Source organism: Dama dama, chromosome 4, assembly GCF_033118175.1.
Source record: "Dama dama isolate Ldn47 chromosome 4, ASM3311817v1, whole genome shotgun sequence".
Lineage (NCBI taxonomy): Eukaryota > Metazoa > Chordata > Mammalia > Artiodactyla > Cervidae > Dama > Dama dama.
The window spans coordinates 6718413-6738725 of NC_083684.1; positions in this window are offsets into that span (position 1 = coordinate 6718413).

Here is a 20313-nt window from a genome sequence, read left to right on the forward strand (position 1 = left end):
TGTATGGATGTGAGAATTGGACTGTGAAGAAAGTTGAGCACCGAAGAGTTTATGCTTTTGAACTGTGGTGTTGGAGAAGACTCTTGAGAGTCCCTTGGACTGCAAGAACATCCAACCAGTCCATCCTAAAGGAGATCAGTCCTGGGTGTTCATTGGAAAGACTGATTCTGAAGCTGAAACTCCAATAATTTGGCCACCTGGTGCGAAGAGTTGACTCATTGGAAAAGACCCCGATGCTCTGAGGGATTGGGAACAGGAGGAAAAGGGGATGACAGAGGATGAGATGGCTGGATGGCATCACCAACTCGATGGTCATGAGTTCGAGTAAACTCCTGGAGTTGGTGATTGACAGGGAGGCTTGGCGTGCTGTGATTCATGGGGTCCCAAAGAGTCAGACATGACTGAGTGACTGAATGGAACTGAACTGATCTGAATAACTAATTAAAAGTAAAGTAAAGTTGCTCAGTCGTGTCCAACTCTTTGTGGCCCCATGGACTCTAGCCTACCAGGCTCCTCTGTCCATGGGATTTTCCAGGCAAATGTACTGAAGTGGGTGGCCATTTCCTTCTCCAGGAGATCTTCCTGACCCAGGAATCTAACCTGGGTCTCCAGCATTACAGACAGATGCTTTACCATCTGAGCCATATAATTCCATTGCTAACACTTGCAAGGGGCTACTCTTTCTGCCCCCTTCTGATGCCTATGTCAGAAGCTTTCTCTATCTCCTTTATACTTTAATACAACTGTATTACACAAAAGCTCTAAGCAATCAAGCCTCGTCTGGCCCCGAATTGAATTCTTCTCCTCTGGAGGCCAAGAATTCCAGTGTCTTTGTGTGGTTCAGCAATACATTTCAAGATCATCCTGGAGATTCTGGCCATGTATCCCAGGAACATGGTTGGATAGGGGGTCACCCTTGAAACTGTGGGCTTTTGACCCAGGTGCAGGGTGTTGGAGTGGCAGGAATCCTGGATAATTTGCGCATGTGACCCCAGGTAAAGGGTCTGGGAGGTAAGGTCACCTTGGAGACTGTGAATATGTTACCCAAGTTGCAGAGTGTGGGAGATAATGTCACCCTGGAGAATGTAGGCTTCTAGCACAAGGGATAAGTTCTTGACATTGGGGTCTCATGGGAGACTGGATGATTCCGCTCAGACAGTGTGTGGGGATGGGATTCACCCTGGAGACTGTAGATATGTGATCTCAGGTACAGGATTTCCGAGGGGGTCACCCTGGAGCCGGTGAATATGTGATTCCAGGTGCAGGGTCTGCGAGGGAGTCACCATGGAACCTGTGTTTGTGTGACTCCAGGTGAGGTCTACAAAGTTTTGACAAACAGGAGGCTGTGGACATGTGACCCCTATTACAGGGCCCTGGAGGGGGTAACCCTTGTGGCCAGGGTCATGGGACGCAAGGTTATATGACTGGGAGGTGGGGATACCCTGAGAGTATGGAAGTGTGACCCCAGGTACAGGTTCTGGGAGTTGGTGCCATCCTGAAAATGGTGGACATTTCACCCGAGGTATGGTTTCTGGGAGGTGGGGTCACCCTGAAGACTCCGGACATGTGACCCCAAATGCAGGGTCTGGGATGTAGACTCACCATGGAAAAAGTGGACTTGTGACCCCAGGTACAGGATCTTGAGGGTGGGGTCACCTGGAGGCTGTGGACTTGTGACACCAGGTACAGGTTATACAGGGCCCACCCTCGAGACTGTGGACATGTGATCACAGGTGTATGGTATGGGAAGTGCGGTAACCCAGGAGATTGTGGATATACGACAGTAGGTACAGGGTCTCAGGTATGTCACCATGGAAAGTGTGGACTTGTGACCCCAGGTGCAGGTTTGGGTGGGGTCACCCTGGAGACTGTGGTCGTGTGACCCAAAGTTCAGGGTAGGAAAAGGGTTTCACCCTGCAGACTGTGGATCTATGACCACAGGTACAGGATCTGGTGGTAGTCACTGTGGCGATGGTGGACGTATGAAACCTAGTACAAGTTCACGGAGGGGGTCACCCTCCAAGACTGTGTACATGTGACCCTCGTTTCAGGGTCTGGGTTGAGGTCACTCTGGAAACTATTTGCCGTGTGACTTAGGTGCAGGGTTAGGGAATGCATTCACTTTGGAGATTGTGGCCATGTGACCCCAGATGCACCGTTTGGTAGGCAAATCATCTTGGAGCCTGGATACGTGACCCTAGATCCAGGGTCTGAATGGGATCCCCCAAGATGAGATTGTGAATATGTGACTCCAGGTGCAGGGCCTGCGAGGGAGTCACCTTGGAACCTGTGTTTGTGTGACTGCTGGTGGAGGGTCTGGGAAGTGACGACACTCTGGAGACTGTGAACACGTGACCCCATTACAGGGTCTTGGAGGGGGTAACCCTGGCATCCAAGATCATGGGACACCATGTGAAATGTCTGGGCGTGTGGTAACCCTGAGACTATGGAAGTGGGACCCCAGGTACAGGTTCTGGGAGTTGGGGCCAACCTGAGTGACTGTGGATGTTTCACCCTAGGTACAGTTTCTGGGAGGTGGGGTCACCCTGGAGACTCTCGACAAGTGACCCCAAGTGCAGTGTCTGGGAGGGGGGCTCACCCTGGAAACAGTGGACTTGTGACCCTAGGTACAGGATCTTAACGTTAGGGTCATCCTGGAGTCTGTCGACTTGTGACACCAGGTACAGGTTTAGGAGGGGGGTCACCCTGGATACTGTGGATGTGTGATCCCAGGTGCATGGTATGGGAAGTGGGGAAGCCCAGGAGACTGTATATATGACACTAGGTACAGGGTCTGGGGTATGACACCATGGAGAATATGGACTTGTGATCCCAGGTGCAGGTTGACAAGGTTCAGGGTACAAAATGGGTCTCATCAGGCAGACCGTTGAACTGTGACCACAGGTTCAGGATCTGTTGGTGGTCACTGTGGCCATGGTGATCGTGTGAAATCTGGAACAAGTTCAGGGAAGAGGTCACCCGTGAGACAGTGGACATGTGACCTTAGGTGTAGGTACTGGTATGTGGTCACTCTGGAGACTGTGAATGTGTGAGTAAGGTGCAGGGTTAGGGGATGGGGTCACTTTGAAGATTGTGGACATATGACTCCAGATGCCCTGATTGGGGAGGCAAGTCATCCTGGATACTGGACATTTGACCCTAGATGCAAGGTCTGAACTGGGTCCCCCAAGACACTAGGATATCTGAACCCAGGTACAGGGTCTGGGATGGGGGTGACCCAGGAAACTCTGTATATGTGACCTCAGGTACAGTGTCTGGGAGGTACGGGGTCACTCTGGGGACTGCAGGCATTTAATGGGAGGGAAATGGTCTGGAAGGGGTGTCACCCTGCAGGATGTGGATATGTGAGCCCAGGTGCAGTGTGTGAAGTGGGGTTCACGCTGGAAACTGTTGACATGTGACTCCAGGTGCAGGGTATGGGAGGGCGAACATCCTGGAGATTGTGGATGTTTGTAAAGAAGCACAGGGTTTGGCAGGGGAGGGTTACCCTGGAATCTGTGGCCAAGTCACCAAAGGTATAGGGTATGAGAGGTGGGGTCACACCGGATACTGAGGACATGTGACCCAAGTTACAGAGGCCAGGAAGGGGGTCACCACAGAGCCTGTGAATCTGTTACCACATGTGCAAAGTCTGGGAAATGATATCACACAAAAGTCTGGGGACATGGGATAGCAGGTGAACGGTCTGGGAGGGAGTCACCCTGGGGTCAGTTGACGTGTGACCCCGGGTACAGGCACTTGTGGGTGGGGAAAGCCTCGAGACTGTGGACATGTGATCCCAGTTACTAGCCCTTGAATGTGGGTAAATCCAGGAGACTCTGCACATGTGACCCCAGGTACAGGGTGGAGAAGTTGGGGTCACCCTGGCCACTGTGCCAATGTGATCCCGTGTACAGAGTCTGGGGAGGCATGTCTTCCTGGCCACCATGTACATATAACCCCAGGTACAGGGTTAGAGATACGGGGTCACCCTGGAGACTGGGGCAATGTGACCAGAATTACAATATTCTGTGAGGTGTAGTCACCCTGGAGACTGTGGAGGTGTGAGACCTGGTGCATGATCTGGGAGGCGTTGCCACCCAGGAGACCATGGATGTGTGACCCTAGGTTCATGGGCTTGGAATTTGTTTCACCCTAGAACCAGTGGGTGTTGGAACCCAGTACAATTGTTTGACAGGTGGTGTTACCCTGGGCACTGTGGACATATGAACCCAGGTGCAAGTTCTGGCGAGTGGGGTCACCCTGAGACTATCTATGTGTGACCCTAGGTACAGGGTTTGGGAGTTGGTGAATGTGCCCATGTGACACCATGTACAGTGTCTAGGAGGGTGTTCACCCTAGAGACTGTACAGTGTCTGGAATGTGGGGTCATGCTAGAATCTGTGGACATGTGACGCTGGGTGCTGGGGTCAATAGTCCAGCATCGGGAAGACTGTGGTTATGTGAGCCCTGGTACAATGATTTGGATGAGTCACCTGTGAGACTGTGGATATGTGGCTCCAAGTGCAGGGCCTGTGAGGAAGTCAACCTGGAACCTCTGTTTGTGTGTCTACAGGTGAAGGTTCTGGGAAGTAATGACACACAGGAGACTGTGGACATGTAAACCACATTACAGGGTCTTGGAGGGTGTAACCCTCTGGACTAGGGGCATGGAACAGGCTCAGTGTCTATGGAAGAGTGACTCCAGGTACAGTTTCAGGGATTTGGGACCATCCTGAAAACTGTGGACGTGTATCCCCAGGTAAAGTTTCTGGGAGGTGGGATCACACTGGAGACAGGAATGTGACCCCAGGGGTGGGATCTTGAGGGTGGGGCCATCCTGGTGGCTGTGGACTTGTGACACAAGGTACAGGAATGGGATCAGGGTCACCCTGCAGACTGTGAGTGTGTGATCCCAGGTGCATGATATGGGAAGTGGGGTAACCCGGGAAACTGTGGATATATGACACTACGTACAGGGTCTGGGCGGATATATGACACTAGGTACTGGAGTGGGCACCCCACCCCAGTACTCTTGCCTGGAAAATCCCATGGATGGAGGAGCCTGGTAGGCTGCAGTCTATGGGGTCGCTAAGAGCCATACACGACTGAGTGACTTCACTTTCATTTTCCACTCTCATGCTTTGGAGAAGGAAATGGCAACCCACTCCAGTGTTCTTGCCTGGAGAATCCCAGGGATGGGGGAGCCTGGTGGGCTGCCATCTATGGAGTCACAGAGTTGGACACGACTGGCATGACTTAGCAGCAGCAGCAGCAGCACAGGGCCTCAGGGATGCCACCACGGAGAGTATGGACATGTGACCCCAGGTGCAGGTTTGGCAGGGATGACCCTGGAGACTGGCTAGGTGAACCAAGGTTTAGGGTATGAAAGGGTCTCACCCTGCAGACTGTGGACCCTGACCACAGGTACAGGATCTGGTGGTGGTCACTGTGGAGATGGTGCATGTGTGAAACCTGATAGAAGTTCAAGGAGGGGGTCAGTATGGAGAAGGTGGTGGTGTGACCCTATGTGCAGGGTCTGGAGTGGGGTCATTCTGGAGACTGTGGCTGTGTGACTAAAGTGCAGGGTTAGGGAATGGGGTCACTTTGCAGAATGTGGACATGTGACTCCACATGCACCATTTGGGTCATCCTGGAAACTGTGGACAAGTAACCAAAGTACAGGGTATGAGAGGTGGTGTCACACTGGAGACTGAGGACATGGGATCCAAATTACAGGGTCTGGGAAGGGGATCACCATGGAGACTGTGGATCTGTGACCACAGGTATAGAGTCTGAGAAGTGATATCACACAGGAGACTGTGGACATAGGATGCCAGGTGAAGGATCTGGGAGGGAGTCACCCTGGAGGCTGTGGACGTGTGACCCCAAGTAAAGGCTCTTGAGGGTGGGGAAAGCCTGGTGACTGTGACCTGTGACCCCAGGTACAGGGTTGGGAATTTAGCGTCGCCCTGGAGAGTGTGCCAATGCGACCCAAGGTACAGGGTCTGGGGAGAGGTGTCATCCTGGCCACCATTGATATGTAACCACAAGTACAGTGTCTGAGATATGGGGTCACCCTGGAGACTGAGGCCATGTAACCGGACGTACAATAGTCAGTGAAGTGGGTTCACCCTGGAGACTGTGGACATGTAACCCCAGCTGCAGTGTCTGGGAGGGGTGTCAACCTGGAGACTGAGGACGTGTGAGACCAGGTGCATGATCTGGGAGGGGTTGCGACCCAGAAGACTATGGATCTGTGTCCCCAATATCAGACTTTGGTGTGGATGTTACCATGGACACTGTGGATGTTTGACACCAGGTGAAGGGACAGGGAAGGGCATCACCCTTGAGACCCTGGAGGAAGGATCCCAGATTCAGAATCTGGGAAGGGAGTTCTTCAGGAGTCTGTGGAAATGTTATGTCAGAAAAAGGGTCTGCAGTGGTTACCCTGGTGACTATGTACAAGTGACACTTAATACAAATACTGAGATTGGGGGTCATCCTGGAGACTGGAGAAATGTAACCACAGGTGCAGATTCTGAGGATGGGGTCACCTTGGAGACTGTTGACATGTGACATCAGGTGCTTCATCTTGGAGGTAGATCATTCTGGAGATTCTGGACATGTGACCCCAGGAACAGGGTCTGAGAGGGGGTCACCCTTGAGACTGTGGGCTTTTGACCCAGGTACAGCATGTTGGAAGGGTGGTAACCCTCGAGAATGTGCACATTTGACACCATGTACAGGCTCTGGGAGGTGAGTTCACCCTGTTGACTGTGGATATGTGACCCAAGGTATGACTCTGGAGACTATGGATATTTCTCACCCAAACCAGGTCTGGGGATGGGGATCACACTGGAGGCTGTAGATATGTGACCCCAGGTGCACGGTCTGCAAGAGGTACACCCTGGAGCCTGTGGATATGTGACCCTGGGTACAGGATCTGGGTGCTTGGGTCACCCTGGAGACTGTGGTCATGTGAGCCCCAGTGTGGGGTTTTGGATGAGTCACCCTGGAGACTGTGGATAAGTGACTCCATGTGCAGGGTCTGCAAGGGAGTAACCTGGAAACTGTGATTGTGACTCCAGGTGAAGGGTCTGGGAAGTGATGACACACAGAAGACTTTGGACATGTGATCCCCATTACAGGGTCATGGAGAGGGAAACCGTGGCTAACAGGGACATGGGAAACCGGGTTCAATGTGTGGGAGGTGGGGTAACCCTTAGACTATGGAAGTGTGACCCCAGGTACAGGTTCTGGGAATTGGGTCCATCCTTAAAATTGTGGATGCTTCACACCGGTAGCTTCTGGGAGGTGGGGCCACCCTGAAGACTCTGGACATGTGACCACAAGTTCAAGTTCTTGGAGGTGGACTCAACATGGAAATAGTGGACTTGTGACCCCATGTACAGGATCTTGAGGGTAGAGTCATCCTGGAGGCTGTGGATTTGTGACACCAGGTATAGATTTTGGAGGGTTCACACTGGAGACTCTGGATGTGCGTTTCCTCTGGAGGAGAGCTCCATTGAACCTAGGTCTGTCTGAAAAATTCTTGGACAATGTGGGGAAACACCCTGTGTGTTAATCTGGAAACCCAGGTACAAATTTGCATATTTTTTTGGGTGGCCCTAAAGTGGTGCGACCTATCCACATCTTGAAAATCCGTCCAATTGCAGTTTTCTTACTTTTGACAGAGCTAACTTTGTTCCACCCCTGGGGTTTCTGAAGCACATGGGAGGCTCGCAACTCCTATCTTTGGGCCTATTTACAGTGGAATGTCACTTCACAGAGGTGACCACAGTAAGGGACCCAGCACTCTGAGACATATTCTCACAGTCTGCTTCCTCATGGGCAGTACCAGTATCACCTAGATATGTGTTTGAAAGGTGGGAAAATTCACCGAGACACACGGCACAGACTCTCGAATTTAGGTCCTCTGAGCAGAACTGGAGGGTTCATGTCTTAGGAGCTAAAGAGTTCCTGCAAGAGAGAGGTTTGAAAACACACTCTCTGTGGATGCCTTTCCTTCCTTGAAGAAATATAGGTTTCCCAGTATCCTGCGAACTGAGAGTCACACAGTGCTTGAAAAGTGCTCGTTTAGACATGAGTTTTCAATGGTAATTTCCACTTGGGGCTGTAGCCAAACAGAGGGTCCCACACTCACTGGGAAAGGCAAAGCAATATCTAAATGTCTGTTCCATCCCGTTTTCTCTGTAGGAGAGCTCTAGTGAGCATAAGTCTGTCTGGAAAATTCTTGGATCCTTTGGGGACACACCCTGTTTGTGAACCGGGATACCAGAATGAGGGGGCACAATTCGTGTTTCTCTCTGTGGGCCTTAAAGCAGTGTGGCCTAGCAACAGCTTAAAAATCCATCCAATTGCTCTTTTCTTGATTCTGAGAGAGCTAGATTTGCTCCATCCTTTTTGATTTCTGAAGCAAGTGGGTGAATTGCAACTCCCAGCTGTGGGCCTTTTTACAGTGGAATGCCACCTCACAGAAGTGAGTATAGTGAGGGACCTAGCCCTCTTGGACACACTCTCGTAGCCTGCTTCCTCATGTGCAGTACCGGTATAACCTAATAATGGCTTTGCAAGGCTTGGAAAGTGCAGGGAGACACATGGCCTTGACTCTGGAATTTAGTTCCTCTGAGCAGTATTGAAGGCCTCCCATCTGGGAAGCTAAACAGTTCCTGCAAGATAGAAGGTTGAGAATACACTCTCTTTTGATGCCTTTCTTTCCTTGAAGGAAGATATCTTTCCCTGCATTCTGTGAACTGAGAGTCACACACTGCTTGAAAAGTGCTTGCTAGGAGGTCATCTTTCAGGGGCACTTTCTCCTTGAGTCTGTGACAATAGGGAGGGGCAAACCAACTTCCAATGTCTGTTCCATCCCATTTTCCCAGCAGGAGAGGTCTAGTGAGCCTAGTTCTGTGGAAAATTCTTGGATCCTGCCGGGACACACGCTGTGTTTGAACCTGGATACCTGACCTACAGGGCACAATTCGCATTTTTCTCTCAGGGGGCCCTAAGGTGGTTCGGCCTAGCAACAGCTTGAAAATCTGTCCAATTGCTATTTTCTTGCCTCTGACAGAGCTAGCTTTGCTCTACCTTTTGGGGTTTCTGAGGCAAGCGGGTGGCTCACAGCTTGTAGCTTTGAGCCTGTCACTGGAATGTCACCTCACACAGTTGACCACAGTAAGGCACTCAGCCCTTTCAGACACACTCCTGCTGCCAGCTTTCTCATGGTCAGTACCGTTATGACCTCGGAATGTGTTTGCCAGACTCGGAAATTACAGGTAGACACACGGCCCTGACTCAGGAATTTAGGTCCTCTCAGCAGACCTGCTGGTCTCATGTTTTAGAAGCTCAAATTTTCCTGTTAAATAGAGGTTTGAAAACACACTCTCTGTGGATGTCTTTCCTTCCTCAAAGGAAGATAGCTTTCTTCACATTCTGCAACGTGAGAGTCACACTCTGCTTGAAAAATGCTTGCTTGGAAGTCTGTTTTCAGTGGCAATATCTCCTTGATGCTGTGACCATAGGTAGGGGTCCCACACTCACAGGGAAAGGCAAAGCAACCTGCAAATGGCTGTTCCAACCAGTTTTCTCTGTAGAAGAACTCTAGGGAACAAAGGTCTGTCTGGAAATTTCTTGAATCACGAGGGGACACATCCCGTGTATGATCCTGAATACCAGACCTAGGGTGGACAATTTGTAGTTTTCTCTCTGGGTGCCATAAAGAGGTGTGGCTAGCAATTGCTTGAAAATCCATCCAATTACTTTTTTCTTACTTCTGACAGTGCAACCTTTGGTCCACCATTCAGGATTTCTGAAGCAAGCTGGTGGTTCACAACTCCTAGCCACGTGCCGATTTGCCATGGAAAGTTACCTCACCTAGGTAAGCACAGTATGGTACTCAGCACTCTCAGACACACACCTGAAGCCTGTTTTCTCATGAGCAGTCCTGGCATTACTCAGAAATGTATTTACAAAGCTCAGAAAATGCTCAAAAACACACTGCCCTTGCTCTGAAATTTAGGTCCTCTGTACCAACCTAGAGGTCTCACATCTTAGTATCTAGACAGTTCCTGATATAGAGAGCCTATTTCCTCATGGGTAGTCCTGATATGACCAAGAAATGTGTTTACAAAGCTCAAAAAGCACAGGAAAACACATTGCCCTGACTCTGGAAGTGAGGTCCTCTGGGCAAATATGGAGAATTCACATCTTTGAAGCTAGACAGTTCCTAATAGATAGAGTCTTGAAGATACACTGTCTATAAATACATTTCCTTCCTCAATGGAACATAGGTTTCCAGCATTCCATGTCCATAGAGTCACATACTGCCTGAAAACACTTGTTGGAAGTCATTTTTCATTAGCAATTGCTCCTGATAGTGTGACCATAGGGAAGGCCACCAAACTCACAGGAAAAGGAAAAGCAACATCCAAAGGTCAGTTCCATCATGTTTTCTCTGTAGTGGAGATTCAGTGTGCCTACGTCTGTCTGGAAAATTCTTGGATCCTGAGTGGACACATCCTGGGTTTGAACATGGACAGTGAACCTTGGTGGCAAAATTCACCTTTCTCCCTCAGTTGGCCAAAAACAGTACAGCATAACAACTACCTGGAAATGCATTTAGCTGCTGGTTTCTTACTTCTGGCAGTGATCACTTAGTACACCCTTTGGGATTTCTGAAGCAAGTAAGCAGCTAGCAGCTTGTAGCCACTGGCCCATTTACAGTGGAATGCTACATCATCTTGGTAAGTGCAGCATGGCACCCAGCAATCTCAGAAACCCTCCTGCAGCCTGTTTTTCTTAAGGACACTTCTGGTATGACCTAGGAATGTGTTTACAATGCTCAGAAAGTGTTCAGTTCCGTTCTACGTCAGTTGGATCCGATTCTTTGGGACCCCATAAATCAAAGCACGCCAGGCCTCCCTGTCCATCACCAGCTCCAGGAGTTTACTCAAACTCATGACCATCGAGTTGGTGATGCCATCCAGCCATCTCATCCTCTGTCATCCCCTTCTCCTCCTGCCCCCAAACCCTCACAGCATCAGGGTCTTTTCCAATGAGTCAACTCTTCACATCAGGTGGCCAAAGTACTGGAGTTTCAGTTTCAGCATCAGTCTTTCCAATGAACACCCAGGACTGATCTCCTTTAGGATGGACTGGTTGGATGTTCTTGCAGTCCAAGGGACTCTCAAGAGTCTTCTCCAACACCACAGTTCAAAAGCATCAATTCTTCAGTGCTCAGCTTTCTTCACAGTCCAACTCTTACATCCATACATGACCACTGGAAAATCTATAGCCTTGACCAGATGGTCCTTGGTTGGCAAAGTAATGTCTCTGCTTTTTAATATGCTGTCTAGGTTGGTCATAACTTTCCTTCCAAGAAGTAAGCGTCTCCTAATTTCATGGCTGCAATCACCATCTGCAGTGATTTTGGAGCCCCCAAAAATAAAGTGTGACACTGTTTCTACTGTTTCCCCATCTATTTGTCATGAAGTGATGGGACCAGATGCCATGATCTTAGTTTTCTGAATGTTGAGCTTTAAGCCAACTTTTTCACTCTCCTCTTTCGCTTTCATCAAGAGGCTTTTTAGTTCCTCTTCACTTTCTTCCATAAGGGTGGTGTCATCTGCATATCTGAGGTTATTGATGTTTCTCCTGGCAATCTTGATTCCAGCTTATGCATCTTCCAACCCAGTGTTTCTCATGATGTACTCGGCATATAAGTTAAATAAGCAGGGTGACAATATACAGCCTTGACATACTCCTTTTCCTATTTGGAACCAATCTGTTGTTCCATGTCCAGTTCTAACTGTTGCTTCCTGACCTGCACATAGGTTTCTCAAGAGGCAGGTCAGGTGGTCTGGTAGTCCCATCTCTTTCAGAATTTTCCACAGTTTATTGTGATACACACAGTCAAAGGCTTTGGCATAGTCAATAAAGCAAAAATAGATGTTTTTCTGGGACTCTCTTCCTTTTTCAATGATCCAGCAGATGTTGGCAGTTCGATCTCTGGTTCCTCTGCCTTTTCTAAAGCCAGCTTGAACATCTGGAAGTTCACGGTTCATGTATTGCTGAAGCCTGGCTTGGAGAATTTTGAGCATTACTTTACTACCATGTGAGATGAGTGCAATTGTGCAGTAGTTTGAGCATTCTTTGGCATTGCCTTTCTTTGGGATTGGAATGAAAAATGACCTTTTCCAGTCCTGTGGCCACTGCTGAGTTTGCCAAATTTGCTGACCTATTGAGTACAGCACTTTCTCAGCATCATCTTTTAGGATTTGAAATAGCTTAACTGGAATTCCATCACCTCCACTAACTTTGTTCATAGTGATGCTTTCTAAGGCACACTTGACCTCACATTCCCGGATGTCTGGCTCTAGGTGAGTGATCACACCATCATAATTATATGGGCCATGAAGATCTTTCTTGTACAGTTCTTCTGTGTATTCTTGCCACCTCTTCTTAATATCTTCTGCTTCTGTTAGGTCCATAGCATTTCTGTCCTTTATTGAACCCATCTTCGCATGAAATGTTCCCTTGGTATCTCTAATTTTCTTGAAGAGATCTCTAGTCTTTCCCATTCTGTTGTTTTTCTCTATTTCTTTGCATTGATCAGAGTAAGGCTTTCTTATCTCTCCTTGCTATTCTTTGGAACTCTGCATTCAAATGGTGCAGGCTGTGACGGACCATGCAGAAGCATGGCCATGAGGAGCTACCTCTTGCCCAAGGTCAGAGGCAATGGCTGAGGGCAGCCACCCCATGTCCGAGGCCAGGGGCAGCAGACAAGAGGGGCTACCTCACTCCTGAGGTCAGGGGAGGTGGCTGAGATGAGCTACCCCATGCCCAAGGTCAGGGGCTGTGGCCAAGAGGAGCAATCCCACGTCCAAAGAGCAGCAGCTGCACGGGTGCAGGAGGACCGAGAGGAGCTACTCCACATTCAAGGTCAGGAGGGGTGGCCTGAGGAGATACCCATCGTCCAAGGTAAGGAGGAGTGGCTGCGCTTTGCTGGAGCAGCTATAAAGAGATACCCCACGTCCAAGGTAAGAGAAACTCAAGTAAGATGGTAGGTGTTGTGAGAGGGCATCAAAGGGCAGACACTGAAATCATAATCACAGAAAACTAGCCAATCTGATCACACGGACCATAACCTTGTCTAACTCAATGAAACTAAGCCATGATGTGTGGAGCCACCCAAGACGGACAGGTCATGGTGGACAGGTCTGACAGAATGTGGTCCACTGGAGAAGGGAATGGCAAACCACTTCAGTATTCTTGCCTGGAGGACCCCATGAACAGTATGAAAAGGCAAAATGATAGGATACTGAAAGAGGAACTCCCCAGGTCGGTAGGTGCTCAGTATGCTACTGGAGATCAGTGGAGAAAAAACTCCAGAAAGAATGAAGGGATGGAGCCAAAGCAAAAAAGTACCCAGTTGTGGATGTGACTGGTCATAGAAGCAAAGTCCGATGCTGTAAAGAGCAATATCGCATAGGAACCTGGAATGTTATGTCCATGAATCAAGGCAAATTGGAAGTGGTCAAACAGGATATGGCAAGAGTGAATGTCGACATTCTAGGAATCAGCAAATTACAATGGACAGGAATGGGTGAATTTAACTCAGATGACCATTATATCTACTATTGTGGGCAAGAACCCCTTAAAATAAATGGAGTAGCCATCATGGTCAACAATAGAGTTCAAAATATGGTACTTGGATGCAATCTCAGAAAGTGTAGGGAAATACAATGTTCTGACTCTGGAATTTGGGTCCTCAGGGCAAACCTGGAAGTCTCACATCTTTGAGTCTATACAGTTTGTGATACACAGAGGCCTGATCAAACACTCTCTGTTGATGCCTTACCTTCCTGGATGGAACATAATTTTCCCAGCTTTTTGTGTGCTCAGAATCACACAGTGCTTGAAAACGCTTGTTGGAAGTAATTTTTCAGTAGCAACTTCCCCTGATGTTGTGACCTTAGGGAAGACCGCCACACTCACAGGACAAGGCAAAGGATCATCCAGACGTCTGCTCAATCACGTTTTCTTGATAGGAGTGATCCATTCAACCTAACTGTCTAGAATACTCATGGATACTGTTCCTACACATCCTATGTTTGAACCTGGATACCAGACCTTGGCAGAAAAATTTGCATTTTTTTCACAGTTGGCCCTAAAACAGTTAGACCTAGTTACTGCCTGAAAATGTATCTAATTGCTGTTTTCTTACTTCTGACAGTGATAGTGTTGGTGCACCCTTTCGGATTTATGAATCAAGCAGGAGGCTCTCCACTCCAAGCCACTGGCCCCTTTCCAGGGGGATGTCATCTCATCTAGGTTAGCACAATATGTCACCCAGCACTCTGAGACACACTCTTGCAGCCTGACTTTTCATGGTCAGATTTGGTATGACCTAGGAATGTGTTTACAAATCTCAGAAAGTGGTGGGAAACACAGTGCCCTGACTCTGGTATTTAGGTCCTCTGGGAAACTTGGAGGACTCACATGTTTGAATCTAGGCAGTTCATGACAGGTAGAGGCCTGATAATATATTCTCTCGAGATGCCTTTCCTTCCTCAAAGGAATATAGCTTTCTCAGCATTCTGTGTGCTGAGTGTCACACACTGCTTGAAAACGCTTGTTGGAGGTCATTTTTCATTAGCAACTTCCCCTGGAGGTGTGACTGTAGGGAAGGCGCCACACTCACAGGTAAATTCAAAAGCACTTCCAAACATCTGTTCAATCACGTTTTCTTGGTAAGGGCCATCCATTCAACGGAAGTCTATCTAGAAAATTTGTGGACACTGCAGGGAAACACCTATGTTGGAATCTGGATACCAGACTTTGGTGTTAAAATATGCATTTTTCTCTCACTTGGCCCTAAAACAGTGCAGCTGAGCAACTGCTTGAAATTCCATCTGAATGCTGTTTTCTTACTTCTGACAATGCTAGCTTTGGTTCACTCTCTGGGATTTCTGAAGCACGTGAATGACTTGCAACTCCTAGCTGCAGGCCCATTTCCAGTGGAGTGACACCTCATCTATGTGACCACAGTATTTCACCCAGCACACTCTGATACACTCCCTCAGCATCCTTCCTTAGGAGCAGACCTGGTATGACCTAGGAAAGCATTTAGAAGTCTCAGAAAGTGCAGCAAGACACACTGTCCTGACTCTGGAACTTAGGTCCTTTAAGCAGGCCTGAGCTCTCACATCTTAGAAGCTGAACAGTTCCTGCTATAAAAAACACACTCTCTGCTGATGCCTTTCCTTCATTGAAGGAACATAACTTTCCCAATGTACTGTGTGCTGAGAGTCACACACTGCTTGAAAACGTTTGCTTGGAGTTCATTTTTCAGTTGCAATTTCCCCTGAGACTGTGACAGTAGGGAAGCGCCCACAATCACAAGACAAGCAAGCAAGCATCCAAATGCCTGTTCCATCACGTTTTCTCTCTTAGAGAGGTCCAGTGAACCCAGGTCTATCTGAAAAATTTTGGATCCTTTGGGGTCACATCCTGAGTGTGAACCTGAATACAGGACAAAATTCACCTTTTTCTCTCCGTTGGCACTAAAATGGTTTGGCATAGCAACTGCTTGAATATCCATCCAGTACTTGTTTTCTTATTTCTGACAGTGACAGATTTGGTCCACCCATGTAATTTCTGAAGCAAGCAGTCCACTTGCCACTTCTATCTGTTGGTCCCTTTCCTGTGAAATGTCACATAATGTAGGTAGCACCACATGGCACCCAGCTCTCTCAGACCCACTCTGACAGCCTGTTTCCTCATTGGCAGTCCTGGTATGACCTAGGAATGTATTTACAAGGCTCAGAGATTGTATGGAAACATATGCCCTGACTCGGGATGTTAGGTCATCTGGGCAAGACTGGAGGTCTCATATCTTACAATCTAGACAGTTCCTAATAGATAGAGGCCTGGAAACACACTCTCTGTTGATTCCTTTCCTTACTCAAAGGACCATTGCTTTCCCAACATTTTAGGGCCAATCTAGAGGAAAATGCGAATTTTCCCACCAAGGTCCATTACCCAGGTTCACACGTAGGATGTGTCCCCACAGCACTGAAGAATTTTCAAGACAGACCTAGGCTAACCCTAACCCTAACCCTAGGGTCTCTCCTACAGAGAAACATGATGGAACAGACGTTTGGATGATGTTTTGCCTTTTCCAGTGAGTGTGGTCGACTTCCCTATGGTCAAACCATCAAGGGAAATTGCTACTGAAAAATGACTTCCAGGCAAGCATTTTCAAGCAGTATGTGACTCTCTGCACACAGAATGCTGGGAGAGCTATGTTCATTCGAGGAAGGAAAGGCATCAATAGAGACTGTGTTTTCAGGCCTCTATCTATCAGGATCTGTCTATATTCTAAGATGTGAGATCTCCAGGCTTGTCCAGAGGACCCATCTTCCAGAGTCTTTGCAGTGTTTCCCTGCAAATTCTGAGCCTTGTAAGCACATTCCAAGATCACTCAGGAATGCTCATGATGAAACAGGCTATGGAAGAGTGTCCGTGTGCGCTGTGTGTCATTCTGTCCTTACCAAATGAACTGACATTCCACTGGAAATGGGCCAGGGACTAGGAGTTATGAACCGCCTGTTGCTTCAGAAATCCAGAAAGGTGGAACAAAGCTATCATAGTCAGAAGTAAAAAAACAGGTATTAAATGAACTTTCAAGCAGTTGTTAGGCCACAATGTTTTAAGCCCAATGGAGAGAATAATGCAAATTTTACCACCAAGATCTGCTATCAAGATTCACATTCAGGATGTGTCCCTGCTGTATCCAAGAATTTTCCAGATGGGACTAGGCTCACTATATCTCACCTACAGAGCAAACGTGATGGAACAGACATTTGAATGTGGTTCCCTTTTACTGTGTTTGTGGGGCTTTCCCTCCAGTCACATCTTCAGGGGAAATTCTTAGTGATAAATGACCTCCAAGCAAGTGTGTGACACTCGGGAAGCATAATGTTGGGAAAACAATGTTCCTTCAAGGAAAGAAAGGCATTCAGCAGAGAATGAATTTTCAGTCCTTTATCTATCAAGAATTGTCTAGATTCTAAGACGTGAGACCTCCAGTCTTACCCTGAGGACCTAACTTGCAGAGTCAGGGCAGTGTGTTTCCCTGCACTAGCCCAGGCTTTTAACCACCTTCCTACATCATCCCAGAACTGCCCATGAGGAAACAGGCTGCAGGAATGTGTTCCGACTGCTGGGTGCCATACTGTTGTTACCCAGGTGAGGTGACATTCCATTGCAAATAGGCCATCAGCAGCACTTGCGAGTGGGTCAAAAGTGATCACTGTCAGAAGTAAAAAAAAAAAAAAAAAAAAAGCAATTGTATGGATTTTCTAACAGTTGCAAATTTGGCCATCAAGTTCCGGCATCCACTGTCAGACTCAGGAGGTGTCTCTGCTGTATCTACCCATATTTCACAAAGACCTAGGCTCACTGGCTGCTCCTATAGAGAAAATTTGATGGAACAGACATTTGGATCTTGGATTGCCTTACCCTGTGAGTGTGGGGGACATCCTTACTGTCACAACATCACAAGAAATTGCTACTGAAAAATGACCTGCAAGCAAACGGTTTCAAACAATGCATGACTCTCAGTTCACAGAATTCTGGCAAAGTACTGTTTCTTCGAGGAAGGAAGGGTATCAACAGAGGGTGTGTTTTCAGGCCTCTATCTATGAAGAACTGTCTTGATTCTAACAAGAGAGCCCTCCAGCCTTCCCAGAGAACCGAACTTCCAGAGTCAGGGCAGTGTCTTGCTGCCCTTTAAATGTTTTGTAAACATATTCTTAGGTCACACTGGGACTGTCCATGAGGACACAAACTGTGGGGGTGTCCCTGAGTATACAGAGGGGCCATTATGTGCTTACTTAGATAAGGTGACATTCCACTGGAAATAGGCCCGTGACTAGGAGTGGTGATCTGCTTGCTTGCTTCAGAAATCCCAAAGGGTGAACCAAAGTTATTGCTGTTCAAAGTAAGAAAACAGCAATTAGATGGATTTTCAAGCAGGTGCCAAGCCACGCAGTTTTAGGACAAACCGAAAGAAAAATGTGAATTGTGCCACCAGTTCCGGTATCCAGGCTCACACTTAGGATGTGGTCCTGCAGTATACACGATTTTCCAGACAGACCTATGTTCTCTGGATCACTCCTAGAGACAAAAAGTGATGCAACAGAAGTTTGGATGTTGGTTTGCCTTTTCCAGTGAGTGTGGGGGCCTTCCCTAAGGTTACACTGTCAGAGGAAGTTTCTACTGAAAAATGACCTCCAAAGAGCGTTTTCAAGCAGTGTGTGACTCTCAGCACAGAGAATGCAAAGAAAAGTATATTTCTTCAAGGAAGAAAAGGCATCAACAGAGAGCGTGTTATTAGGCCTATATCTATTAGGAACTGTCTAGAATCTAACATTGACCTCCAGGCTTGTCCAGGGGACCTAACTACCAGAGCCAAGTCACTGTTTTTCCTGCACATTTCAAGCCTCCCAAAGACATCCTAGCTCATATAGGGACTGCCCATGAGGAAACAGACTGTAAGAGAGTGTCTGAGAGTGTATGGTACCATACTGTGCTTACCTAGATGAGAAGACATTCCCCTGGGAATGGGCCAGAGGCTAGGAGTGGTGAGTCGCCTGCTTGATTCAGAAATCCCAAAGGATGGACCAAAGCTATCATTGTCAGAAGGAAGAAAACAGCAATTGGATGGATTTCCAAGCAGTTGCAAGGCTGTAGCATTTTCCCAAATCAAGAGAAAAAATGTTATTTTTGCCCCCAAAATCCGGTGTCCATGTTCAGACTCAGGATGTTTCCATGCAGTATCCACAAAGTTTCCAGACAGAACTAGTCTCAATCGATCGATCCCACTGAGAAAATGTGATGGAACAGACGTTTTGGATGCTAATTTGTCTTTCTCTATGAATGGGGAGTGGGGCATCCCCATGGTCACACCATCAGGGGAAAGTGCTACTGAAAAATGACCTCCATGCAAGCATATTCAAGAGATGTGTGTCTCTCTGCACACAAAATGCTTGGAAAGTTATGTTCCTTCAAGAAAAGAAATGCATCAACAGAGAGTGTTTTCAGCCCTCTATCTATCAGGAACTGTCTACATTCTAAGTCGTGAGACCTTCAGTCTTTCCTAGGGATTCTAACACCCAGAGTCGGGGCAGTGTGTTTCCATGAACTTGTCAAGCCTTGTAAACACTTTCCAAGTATATGCTGGGACTGCTCCTGAAGAAACAGGCTGCACGAGTGTATCCGAGTGTGTTGGGCGGCATACTGTGCTTACCTGCATGAGGTGCCAATACAATGGAAATCGGCTAGTGGCTGGAGTGGTGAGCAACCTGCTTGCTTCAGAAATTCTAAAGGGTGGACAAATCTATCCCTGTCAAAAGTAAGAAAACAGCAATTGGATGGATTTTCAAGGATTTGCTATACTGCACCATTTTAGAACCAATGTGGTCCCAAAATGAGTGTGGGAGATAAAAATGAGAATTTTGCCACCAAGTTCATATATACATGTTCACACTCATGATGTGTCCCCACAATACCCACGAATTTTCCCGACAGACCTAGGCTCACTTGATCGCACCTAAAGACAAAATGTGATGGAGTACACGTTTGGATGTTGGTTTGCCTTTCCCCGTGAGTGTGGGCGCCTTCCCTACCATTGCACCTTCAGGGGAATTTTCTACTGACCAATGACCTACAAGCAAGTGTTTTCAAGCACTGTGTGACTCTCAGCACACAGAATGTTGGGAAAGCTATGTTCCTTCAAGGAAGGAAAGGTATCCATAAGGAGTGTATTTTTAGGCCTCTATCTATCAGGAACTGTCTAGAACCCAAGGCATGAGACTTCAAGGCTTTCCCAGGATCCTAACTTCCAGAGTTAGGGTACTGTGTTTCCCTGCACCTTCCGAGGCTTTAAACACATTCTTTATTCAAACTGGGACTGCCCATGAGGAAACAGGATGCAGGAGTGTGTCTGAGAGGGCTGGGTGCCATACAGTGCTTAACTAGATGAGGTGACATTCCACTGGAAATGGGCCAGCAGATAGGAGTAGCGAGCCGCCTGCTTGCTTTAGAAATCTCAAAGGTTTGACCAATGTTATCACTGTCATTATTAAGAAGAGAGCAATTGGATGGATTTTCAGGCAGTTTCTAGGGCCGCACTCTTTTAGATCCAACCGACAAAAATTGCTAATTTTGCCAACAAATTCAAGGATGCAGATTCACACTCAGTATGTGTCCCTGTAGTATCCAAGA